The sequence below is a fragment of the Nycticebus coucang genome, chromosome 2 (assembly GCF_027406575.1).
Source record: "Nycticebus coucang isolate mNycCou1 chromosome 2, mNycCou1.pri, whole genome shotgun sequence".
Lineage (NCBI taxonomy): Eukaryota > Metazoa > Chordata > Mammalia > Primates > Lorisidae > Nycticebus > Nycticebus coucang.
Window position 1 is genome coordinate 110,987,033 of NC_069781.1, and position 11,893 is coordinate 110,998,925.

Below are 11,893 nucleotides of genomic sequence, written 5' to 3' on the forward strand. Positions count from 1 at the left end.
TTAACCTGGATGGAAGTGGAACACATTATTCTTAGCAAAGCATCACAAGAATGGAGAAGCATGAATTGTATGTATTCAATTTTGATATGAGGACAATTAAAGACAATTAATGACATGGTGAGGGTGGGGGAAGGGGAGAGAAGAGAGAGTAAGAAGGAGGAAGGGGTGGGGGAAAGGAAGAGCAGAGAGAGGGAAGGAGGGAGGGGAGTAGGGTTTTGGCCTTTTGGGGACAAGACACAATTATAAGAGGGACTTTACCTAATAAATGCAATCAGTGTAACCTGGTTTCTTGTACTCTCAACAAATCCCCAACAATAATAATAATAAAAAAAGACATTTGCTCTAGAGTATTTATTGTAGCTCAATTCATAATTGCCAAGTTGTGGAAGCAACCCAAATGCCCATCAATCCATGAGTGGATCAACAAATTGTGGCATGTGTATACCATGGAATACTATTCAGCCATGAAAAGATGGAGACTTTACATCTTTTATGTTTACCTAGATGAAGTTGAAACACATTCTTTTTGGTAAAGTATGGCAAGAATGGAAAAACAAATAGTCAATGTACTCCATATTAATATGAAACTAATATATAAACAATTACATGCTCATATGAACAATAAAACACAGATATAGTCTAATATGGGCACGGGGGGGGGGGAGGCGGGGGGAAGGAGAAGGGCAGAAGATTGACAGAAGAAGGGAGGGCATATGGCGGGATCTCACCTAATGGGCACAATATCATACCTCCTGGGTAACTGTTTTCTTCACAGCTGGAACTTTACTGTGGAAGTGAGAACAATGTAATCTAAAAATTTGTACCCTCATATTAATTTGAAATAAAAAAATTAGAAAAAAATTAAAAGTGCAAAACCAAAAAGAAAAAAAAGATTAGCCCTTCAAATCCAGAAAAAGTTCAATCACAAAGGCAAGGTTGACAGTTTGTATGCAAATGACGTGCAGTTAAGTCAACAGAGAAGGAATGAACTTGCACGTTAATGGCTTGCTCTGTTTCTCTGCCCCTTCTGCTCCGTGTTTCAGTCAGCTCCTTACCAGGACCTTTTCCTCCCCAGGAGCCCAGACTGCTTCTGTGCTCCTGTCAGGCCCTGCCGCTTCTCAGCACTTTGTGTTTGGTATATGGAATTGCAGCATTGGCCCAGAGCTTTTCCTAGCAAAGGGAGTAACGCCAGTGTGTCAACTACCTGCAAATAAGAGGAACTGGAGCCCGTGTTGTCCTTGAAAATGCGTCACTCCCAGGTTGCCTGTGCAGCTGCTGTGTTTACAGCTCTGCCCCTTCACTGGCTCCTCAGAAGCTACTAGGGCCACTCTGGCATGTACCAGACAGGCCCATGAGGCTGGTTTGTTTAGCATTGCTTTGTAAAGCCCGGTCTGTCTGACATAGGGCATGGTTACCGGCAGGAGCTGCTTGTCCCATATGTCAATATGCATCATCAGTTGCCTCTTTGCCTGCTTGCCCCGTTCGCTGTCTATGGCAAGTGTATCTTGCTCTGTAGGCCTATATATATCTTGCTCTTACTCTGTAAATCTACCTTTCTTTTCCTCAATGAACTTTGTGTCATGCTTGTCTTAAAAATATATTCATCATCAACTCCTTTTAATTTCTTTGATTATTGGAAGGGGCATTCTAGCTCCCTGGACAGGGGTCTTACCCATTCTAGGTACCTATGACTCAACCTGCTGGTTGCCAACATCCACTCTTCCCTTCCTTCTTACCAACACCTTCATAAGAGCACAAGTGTTAGCTGGGCCCACTACTGCAACCGTGGAAAGGCCGCCTGTTCCCAACTTTCTTTGCAGTTCAGCGTGACCATGTGAGCACATGCTCCTCCATGTGATGTGAAGTGGAACATGGAAGACTTCATATAGGACTTCATAGGGAGTCCTCAGGCTCCCTATGAAAGAGGGCCCAGACAAGGCTAAGCACTAAGGCTTTATCAGGAAGGGAAAGCCCAGGGCAGCAGAGCGAGAAAAAGGAACTATGAGGAAGGAAAACAGAGCACAGGCATCTTACAGAGCTGTCCACGGCCAGGCAGGGGTGCATGGCAGGGTGCCCAGTCACATGGGACTTCTTCCAGATAGGAACAGTTCACCTGGGGTTGGGAGAGAGAGCAGTTCCTGTGCCAGCATCCTGTATCAAGCCCATATTAGACAAAGTTTGACCCACGGGTGTCAGATCCACCTCCCCTTCCTGGTTGTATCCCTCAACCCCTGGGGTAGCCTTAGGGAAGGTCAGTTCAGATGGCCCCGGTGCAGGCTTTGAGTCCACAAGTATAGAGAAGTGTCAGAGTCTGTCTGGACACCAGAATAGCTACTAGTGAGAGCAATAGAGGCTATGATGAAATCTGCCCTCACTTCAGAGACAGCTGAGACGCCAGTCTGTTATGAGAAGAGGTGATAGCAGTGGCTGAGTCTCCACTGAGCATGCAGCTAAACCCTAGCAAATCTGGGGAAGTGCAAAAACTGGGTTTGGTACATCTTCTTAAAAGAAGACTTGTCCCCTGGCCTGGAATGCAGATGTGATGGCTGGAGCTCTGGAAGCTATTTTGAAGCCCGGGGAAGAGGACAAAAGACTTACAATGTGGAACAGAATCTAGAACAAAGACTGTGTTACTGACGGCACGTTGAAGTTGTCATACTAGTTAACTAAAATGCTAACCTTCAGACTTCTTTTAGTTGTGTTGATGTCTTTTTAATGAAAGAGAGCCAACTTCTGTTTTGCCTAGGCCCATGTTATATTGCTTTGTATATAAAGCCAAAACTATTATTCTTTTAACCACTACAACACATAATAATTATTTTTTGGGTGGGTGGATAAATCCACCACCTCACTACAATTGTTGTAGATCCAAAGAGATTTAGGAGACACACTTAACATCAAGGTCTGTCCTGGGACTGGCGTGAATCCAACCTATTCCACAGAGACTGGGGAGATTCCTGCCCCGTGAGTGACAGCCACTGCACACACGGACCTCACTGGGCCCCACATTGTGGCACTGTCATTTCTTCCTGTTTCCCTGTTTTTCCACTTGTTCTTCTACATCTGATGCTCTCCCCTAAACTTGCATCCCTTTAGCAAGTTCCTCCTCTTCTATTAAATGGCACCTCCTTTAAATGGCACCTCCTCTGTGAAGCTCTCATGCATCCTCCTGGGCAAAAAGCCCCTGCCTCACCTGTGTTCCAGTATCGTCTTGCGCTCAGTACACTGTGCTGTAGCTGAAGGCTCTGTTTTCTGGGATGGGCCCCATTCTGTGTTGCCTCTGTCCCGGCAGGCTCCAGCACACCAGAACACGGTCCCCCCTGGACATACCAGGCTGCCTTCAACCCCCTCCGCCCTCCTGTCTCACACTCTGAGGTCGTATATACCCTTCTCTCTCCTCAAACCTTCGACTTCTCTTTGCCCCCTCCTTGCCCTCTACCGAAGCCTCGGAATATTGTCCATGGAGAAAACATAAGCATCCAAATGGGGACCTGCATAGGCTCCCACACCACATCCACCGGTCTCTGGCCTATTGGCATGACACAGCCCTCTCTCCTGGGGTGGGCTCTCGCCTTCCTCTGGGGAAGGACAGGCTGCAGCATTAGGGATCAGCCACTGGTGTTCCTGTAAGGTCAGAGGCTCTATTATTTTCCATAGTATTTTGCACATTCCAGAATTTCGCTGTAGCAATTTCCCTTTCTCTCTTTCATCATCGATGTTTTCATCTCCACTGAGTCATTCCCATTAGCATATAAGCCTGCTATAATAATTCTATTTTAAAGGCAAAAGCCTTCTTTGTACCCTCTCCAGCGACTGTCTCATTTCTCATTTGCCCCTTGACAGAAAGACTCCTTGAATGACATCCTGTCTGTATATTTCCTTCCAGTCTCCCTTGGATTCAGGTTCAGCCATTAGATTGATGTGGCTAACTGCAGTGGTCAGGCAAGCGCCGCCCCCTCGCCCCCCACCGCCAAATTACCAAAATGGTCTGTTATGTAACATGACTTTGTGGGTTAACTGGGCTCAGCTGGACAGTTCTAGATTGTTTTTTTTTGTGTGTGTGTTGTCACTCAATGGCATCTGGCCTGGAGTCATCTGGAGGCTCCACTGGGCTGTGCATCTAAGGTGGCACACCTGTGGCTCACTTGGCTGTGAGCTCAACAGGACCGTTGCCCAGAGAATCCACATGTGTCTTCTCCATGGGGCTCGGGCCTCTCAGAGCATAGCATTTGGGTTCCACAAGGGAGTATTTCAGGGGTGAGATCAGGAGTGAAGCTGCCAGACCACTCTGAGGCTCTGCTGAGAGCCAGTGCAGGCTCATTCTGCATATGCTGTTGGTCAAAGGAGTCCTTGGACCCAGCCAGGATCAAGGGGTGGGGACAGCTGGGAGAGAAATAAAGTTCAGCTCTTCATAGGGCAAGGTCACACCATGGAAGAGTGACTGGCACGTGGCTTACTCCCTCCTTTTGAAATACCTTCTGCACCTCCCCGGTCAGTTGGCACTGTCCTTGCTCATCCTCAGTAGCTGCTCGTCCTCAGTGCTCCTGCTGGACCCTCATCTTCCCAGCTCTGCACGCTCCAGCTCCCCAGCTCTTTCTGTCCTTTCTGCAGCTTCTCCCCAGAGCATCTGGTACAGCCCCATGGCTGCTCAGGCCTGTGGCTGCTCAGGCCTGGGGTGGGTCAGACAAAGGTGAGAGCACCATGAGACCCTGCCTGGCAGACACATCTCAAGGTAGCTGTTCTGGGGTTCAGAAGAGTGAGCCTCCTTCTCTAGAAGGGGTCAAGGGGCTGCATCCAGGGTGGTTCTCTAAAGTGAAAGAATGGTGGACTGACCCGTGACCCAAATAACTTCTGTTCACCAGCATGACTCCCATGCTGGACTTGCCTGAGAGCTTGGTACTTCCTGGACCCTGGAATTGACCATGGCTAAGGGACTTGCTTTGGCCAGGGGAATGTGAGTGGAAGCGACAAGTCACTTGTGGTCCTGTTCATATTTAATCACCATTGCTGGCCTCTTCCTTCCCTCCCCTTTCTCCCTGATAAGAATGTGTGTATTGATATGGAAATATCATGGGGGCAGAGAAGGCCAATGCCACCTATGGAAAATGCCAGGTGGGGAGAGCTTGGGATGCGGGAAACACAAACTCTGGATATGCTAAGTCACTGAGCTCTGGGGTTGATTGTTACCACACTGTGACCATCTGCCAGGCCCAACGTAACACTTAATGGGGCTTTTCAGAAAAATAGGGCAAGTTATTTTATTCATGTGCAGGAAGAGAGAAATCCTTTCTGCCCACACATGCAAAAGCGTGGAGAAACAAAGATGGAAACCAAAGATTCTGCGTTCCTGAACGTTCTGGATGGAGCTGCCGAAGTGCTAGAGAGTGACCAACATTTGCTATTTGTCTATATATGTTCGTGTGTATCCATCACATCTCTCTTCTTGGGGCTGATTCTAGAGGTGTGAGGCAGAGTCCAGCCCCGCCTCTAGTTGAGGAAGAGCGGCCCCCAGTGCAGGGATGTGCGCAGTTAGGGAAGAGCTGCACCTAGTCAAGCCTGGCATGTGTTGAATGCTTTCCGACAGGCTGACAGCTGGAATATCAGACAGAGTCTGTTTTCTGGGGTTCATGGTACAGAGTGTGATGTATTCATTTACTTATTCAACCAGCATTCCCTGAGTGCCTGCAGGCACCCTCCCAGGCTTCTGGGACACAGCAGGGGACAGAGGTAATGAATAAAGTCTATGTCCTGTAGTTTCTTATTTCTGGGCAGGAAGGGGTGATGAGCACCATGCAACCCTCACTCGGCGTTTCAGGGCAGAGGGGAAGAGAATCTCAGTGTGACGCGGGCAGCTTGGTCTTGGATGGTCAACCTCTCAAAGAGGGAGTTACTTGGGCAGAGACTACGAGCACGAGGAGTGAGGCAGCCACATAGGTTTCCAGGGAAAAAGCCTTTAAAGCAGAACAACAGTAGTGACAAAGGCTGTGAGGTGGGGACTCACTTAGAATGCTGGAGAAACAGCATTTCTCAGGGGCTCTGGGGTGTGGTCAGTGGGGTGGAAGGAGTTTGGTGGCTCTTGCACAAAAATTGGGTAACAGTTTGGCATGTTGACACAGCAACTCATTCGAGGCCATGAATATCATAAGATGCTGTCTGAGCCTAGGAACTGAGGAGTCTGCCTGTGGTGGGAGTTCTGGTGGAAAGAGAATTTCATAGCACTAGCCCACATCATGAAGGCCCAAAGCTGCAGATGCTGGCGTGGATGTGGAGAGAAGGGAACACTTTGACACTGCTGGTGGGACTGCAAACTAATACAGTCTCTTTGGAAAGAAGTATGGAGAAACCTCAAAGAACTCAAAAGAGATCTTCCATTTGATCCTGCAATCCTGTTACTAGGTATCTACTCAGAAGAATAAAAATCATTTTATTATAAGGATATTTGCACTAGATTGTTTATCACAGCTCAATTTATAATTGCCAAGATGTGGAAACAACCTGAATGCCCACCAATCTAGGAATGGATTAACAAACTGTGATATATGTATACCATGGAACACTATGAGCCATAAAAAAGATGGAGACTTTATATCTTTTATGTTAACCTAGACAGAGTAGGGACACATTCTTTTTAGTAGAATATCACAAAAATAGAAAACCAAGTATTCAATGCACTCATTACTAATATGAAGCCAGTAGATGATCTATTACATGCCTGCATAAGAGAAAAACTCAAACCAATTCAAGTTGGGGGAGGGACGAGGAAGGAGGGGTACATGCTCTCACTTAATGGACGCAATGTGGGGGCATATGCTATACCTCCTGGGGGTGGGACACTCCTACAGGGACTCTACCTAACAAATGCAAATGCTGTAACCTAATTCTTTGTGCCCCCAAATTAACCTAGAATTAAAAAATATATATGTGTAATGCAAACATCTGTAGATTCCTGGTTAAAAACCGAGGTCTCAAAGTCATGTAGTGTTATTTCATATCTTCAAATATTTAAATAGCGTTTCAGAGATTTAAATGCATTTTCATTCTTCTAAGAGCATCCAGGATCTGCTAGTTCCGGCTCTGCACAGGTGGAGCTGTTCTGGCGAAATGTTTTTTTCTTCTCTCACTTCCTGGAATGGATTGGCTCTGGGAAATTGATTTAGAGAGAGAGAGAGATGTTCAACCCTAGCAGTCTTGTGAGGACGCTCATTAGGGAGGCAGCCGCACCTGTTGGCTCGCACGCTGCAGCCTTATCCTGACCCAGGGCCCTGGCCTGTTCTGTGGCATTGTGACTTTGGGAAACCTTCCTCATCTGCTTGGTGGGGACAGGCATTGCAGGGTGTGCTCAGGCACATGGATTAGAAGTATGGGTTTCATAGCTCTGTAAAAGATAAATTCACCAGAGATCAATCCCCAGTTCCTAATCCCATGACCGTTTGTTGCTCTCCATTTTAAATTGGATTTTTCTCTGAGGATGTGGTATTTAAGAGCAAATCGCCATCCGTCTTATTTTCTATGGAAGCTTCCTGGATTATCACAGTTAAATTAGACCACACAAAGAAATGAAGGAAGGAGCAGATGGGCCCATTTTTTAATTTGGGTTCAAGTGGGTCTCAAGGAAAAGTATAAGGATAGTTAAAAAAGAAAAAAAGAAAAAAAAATCCACAAATGTCATGTCCAGAGTCTATGCTGATTGGTTTCTGTGGAAAGTGCTCTCTTTCCTGTCGTCACATGCCGGAGATGAGACGGAGCCCCTAGTGGCCTTGCTTCCCTGGCTTGGGTTGAGGGAAGGTTGCCCGGCCATCTCACATGGTGATCTGGACTGAACTGTGCCCCACAAAAGTTTTGTGCTGAAACCCATGCCCTGCACATGTGGTCAGGATGTCACCATTGCGAGTGATAAGTCCTGGTCACCCTGGGGCAAGAGTCCACAGCACTAGACACTCAGGGGTATGGGCACTGCATGAGACACTGTCCCCACCACACTGTGCAGGGGGCAGGGAAGATCCCAGCCCTTGGCAGATTCTATTCACTATTCTACTCCCCCCGGAAAGCCCCTCACCCCCAGGTGAGAGGTGAGGAGAGGCAGGGAGTGGCCAGGAGTGTCAGCCCAGAGGACCTGGAAGGAAACTTCCTGTGGAGGGAAGCAGCAGCCCCAGTCCCATGCAGTCTGATTCAGGAAACAGACTGAAGCAGCACAGGAGCAAACCAATAGCGCAGGTGGTGCAGCGTGTGACAGTGGCCTGCAGGAGACACGGTGTGGTGCAGTGGGTGGTGGAGCTGGGAGCCTTGCCTCCCACAGGACAAGGCAGTTCTGAGGGGCCACAATCGAGGCAAGGACAGGCCCTCCAAGTGTGAGTGCAGGCAGCATGGGTCAGGAGACAGAGAGGAGAGGAGGCGATGTGGCAGGAGAGCAGGAGGATGAGGGGCTTGGAGGAGAAGCTGGCAGGTTTGCTCTTCTGTTTTGCATATGGAGGAGGTACGAGCAAAGGGGGAGCCTGGCATTGGAGGGTCAAAAATGTGCATGCTGAAGTCCTGGGAACTCAGTCTCCAAGTTAACTGGGAAGTCATTTAACTCAGGAGCACAAGGACTTCCTTTGACTTTCAGGGAGTCTGAAACCGGGAGCCTCAGTGTGCAGGGTGCAAGGCTGGTTGGTGAGGAGGGGAGGCAGATGGAAAGTGCAGAGCAGCGGCTCCTGTTGCTGCTTAGGCTTTCTGCTGCCTCTTCTTGCTGCTCTGTGGGGCTTAGATGCGAGTCCATCAGAAAATGTTAACAGTGCCGTTTCACTTTCCTGGAAATGTCTATTTTAAGCAAGACACAAGAAGCCTCCAAGTCCAGGAAAATTTAGTCATTTCTTAATCCCCTGGGCAGGTACAACTGAAATAGCTGCTGAGAGAAAGAGAAAGTGTTTCCATAGAGCATGAGGCCAGCAGCTCAGCCGTAACCCAGCCGATGAGCTCGGCAGATCCACTCTGAGCTTTTCCCCATCCCTCCTTTCTTTCATGCCTGTGTGGAACATATAGTTGCCAGGGGATTAAAATGCTTACATTTACCTCCGTCAGGAGTCCCTCAGAGGATTCTCAGGAAAACGGTTTGATCTCCATCAAATGCACAAATTAATCAAACCCACTTTCCTTGTGTTTGGTATTTACCTAGTAAGGTCAGCAGAATAAGGATCTCTCAAACCTCAAAAATGTCTACCTTCCGATTCTGTGGACATGTGACCTCACGTGGCAAAGGATTCTTTGCAGGTGGAGCTAATAATGTAAAGGTCTAGAGGTGGAGGAACCCTCCAGGATTATGTGAGTGTACCATGTGTCCCCGGGTTCTCCTAAGAGGGAGGCTGTCGATTTAGAAATGGAGTTGAGAGGGAAAGATGCAGGCATCGGTGCAGGGGTCAGAATGGTGATGCACTTTGAAGACAAAGGAAGGAGTCATGAGCCAAGGAATGTGGGCAGCCTTGAGAAGCTGGGAAAGGCCCCAGAATGTGTCTTCCCCTGGAGCTTCCAGAGGGCACACGGGCCTGCCAATACCTCAATTTCATCCTGGAAAAAGTGATTTAGGGCTTCTGACCTCCAGAGCTATCAGATAATAAATTCATGTTGCTTAAACCAATAATTTGGTTTAATAATTACCAACCAATAAGTTGGTGGTAATTTGTTACCGCAGCCACAGGAACCCAAGACGTCCAGCATGTCAGATCTGCAATGCTCTCGTCACGTAAGATGGACATTGAACTGTGCATTCCCATTGAACTTTTCCTCCTAAGTTCTATTAACCTGTCCTTCTCCTTAATTCACCCAGGTTGGTTTTGACACTTGGTTGGATTGTTACATACTGACGTCCTTCTCCCCAGCAAAACAAGGGGATCTTAGATGATTTCTGTTGTTTGGGATGGGCCTGGAATTAGCATCTAGTTCCCTTTTTAACTAGCTAACTACAGGGTGATCATAAAGTCCAGGAATAATAATGTAATGGAACAGAATATTCTACAAGATGGTCACCTCATTGCAGCTGAGGGCTGGCTACAGTCTGTGGGGGGTAGGGACAAAGCCAGTCCTGGCAGTGACTGCAGGCTGTTCCCACTGGCAACAGCAAGTGAGGCTGGGGTGAGGCAATGAACTCTGGTCAACACAGGAGCAAAAAGAGGGTCTTAGGCTGCACACCCAGGAGCAGAGCCCAGGCTGGGGTTCTGCAGAATGTGCCTCACTGAGGGAGAGCTCTGTGCCCCACTGAGGCATGGTCACAGCCTCAGCCTGACCCCACCCCACGATGAAGTGAGCTGGGGACACTAACGAAGGTCATTCAGGGACTGGAAGCTCTATCTCCCACCTGCTTTAGGGCTCTCTGCCAAGGCCGTCACTGCCTGGGGCACTGTGCCTGAGGATGTGTGAAGGAGTGTGTGTGACTGGGTGGGAACCTGTGTGAGTGTGTGAAAGCATGTGAACTTGTATGAGTGAGTGTGTGTGTATGAATGTGTGAGTGAGCCTGTGTCTGCATGTGTGGGCGGAATGCAAATGTATATACACATGTGAGTATATGAGACTGCTTGTGAATATGTGCACATGTGCATGTATGTATGTGTGAGTATGTTGAGTTGTGCACACATGTGTGTGCATGTCGGTGTACATTTTTTCTTTTGGAGACAGAGTCTTATTTTGTCACCCAAGGTAGAGTGCCATGGTGTCATAGTTCACAGTCAACCTCAAACTCTTGGGCTCACATGATTCTCTTGCCTCAGCCTCCTGAATAGCTGGGACTACAGGTGACCACCACAGTGCCTGGCTATTTTTAGAGATAGGTCTTGCTCTTGCTCAGGCTCGAACTCCTGAGCTCAAGCAATCCACTTGCCTCATCCTCCCCGAGTGCTGGGGTTACAGGTGTGAGCCTCCACACCCAGCTGCGTGTGGGTGTACTTAAACATGTTTGCTCACTGCCTTCCATGCATCTGGGACTTGTGCCTCCTGGCCACTGCTGGTCCTCAGTGCAGACTTGGTGTGCCATTCACCTCCTCAGGACTAACCCTGAAATGAGGGAGTTGTGGGCGGGGCAGCCAAGCTCAGTGTGAACGGTTTGTTTTCCCTGTTGTTTTGTTCTGACACCTTCTCACTAGTCACTGGGAGCTGGAGGAGAAGGAGGAGGTCTCATTGTTCATCCAGCACTTCTGTGGCTCCTGCCAGGGGCCCAGGACCGTTGCCTCTGGGTTGTGCACATGTTGACCACCTCTACCTCCCTCTGGGTCTCCACAGGTCTCACCTTCAGGAGGTCACTAATCCTGATCTGGGCTCCATACTTGTCCTGAGCATTTTCACGGCAAAGGGCCCTTGGCCTCTGGGAGGACAGGCCACTGAGCTGCGATGTCATCATGATTTGTACCCAAGCATCTGTGCTTTCCCACCAGACCACATGCTTCTCTGGGCTGGAGACAACGTGCCCTTTACTTGTTGTGTCAGCCCCAGAGTGTAGCCTGCTGTCTGGACACCCACCCTATATCCTCAACCAATAAATACTTGGGAAATGAATGTAACATCATAGGTGCTGAGAAATGTGACTTTTTCCTTTTTAAATTGACAAATAGACAATATATATATTTCTGGCATATAAGGTGATGTTTTCATATGTGTATACATTGCAGAATGGCTAAATGAAGCTAATTAATGTATGTTTGCCTCACTTCTAATTATTTTTTGTGATAAGAACACTTAAAATCTACTTTTTAATCATTTTCCAGTACACAATGTATTGCTTTCAACCATAGTCACCTTGATTTATAATAGATCTCTTGAACCTAGCTGGAATTTTGTATCTTTTGACCCACAGCTCCCTCAGCCCCCTGCCCTTCAAACCTTGATACTCAGCACAATACTCTCTACATCTAATTTGACCTTCTAAAATGCT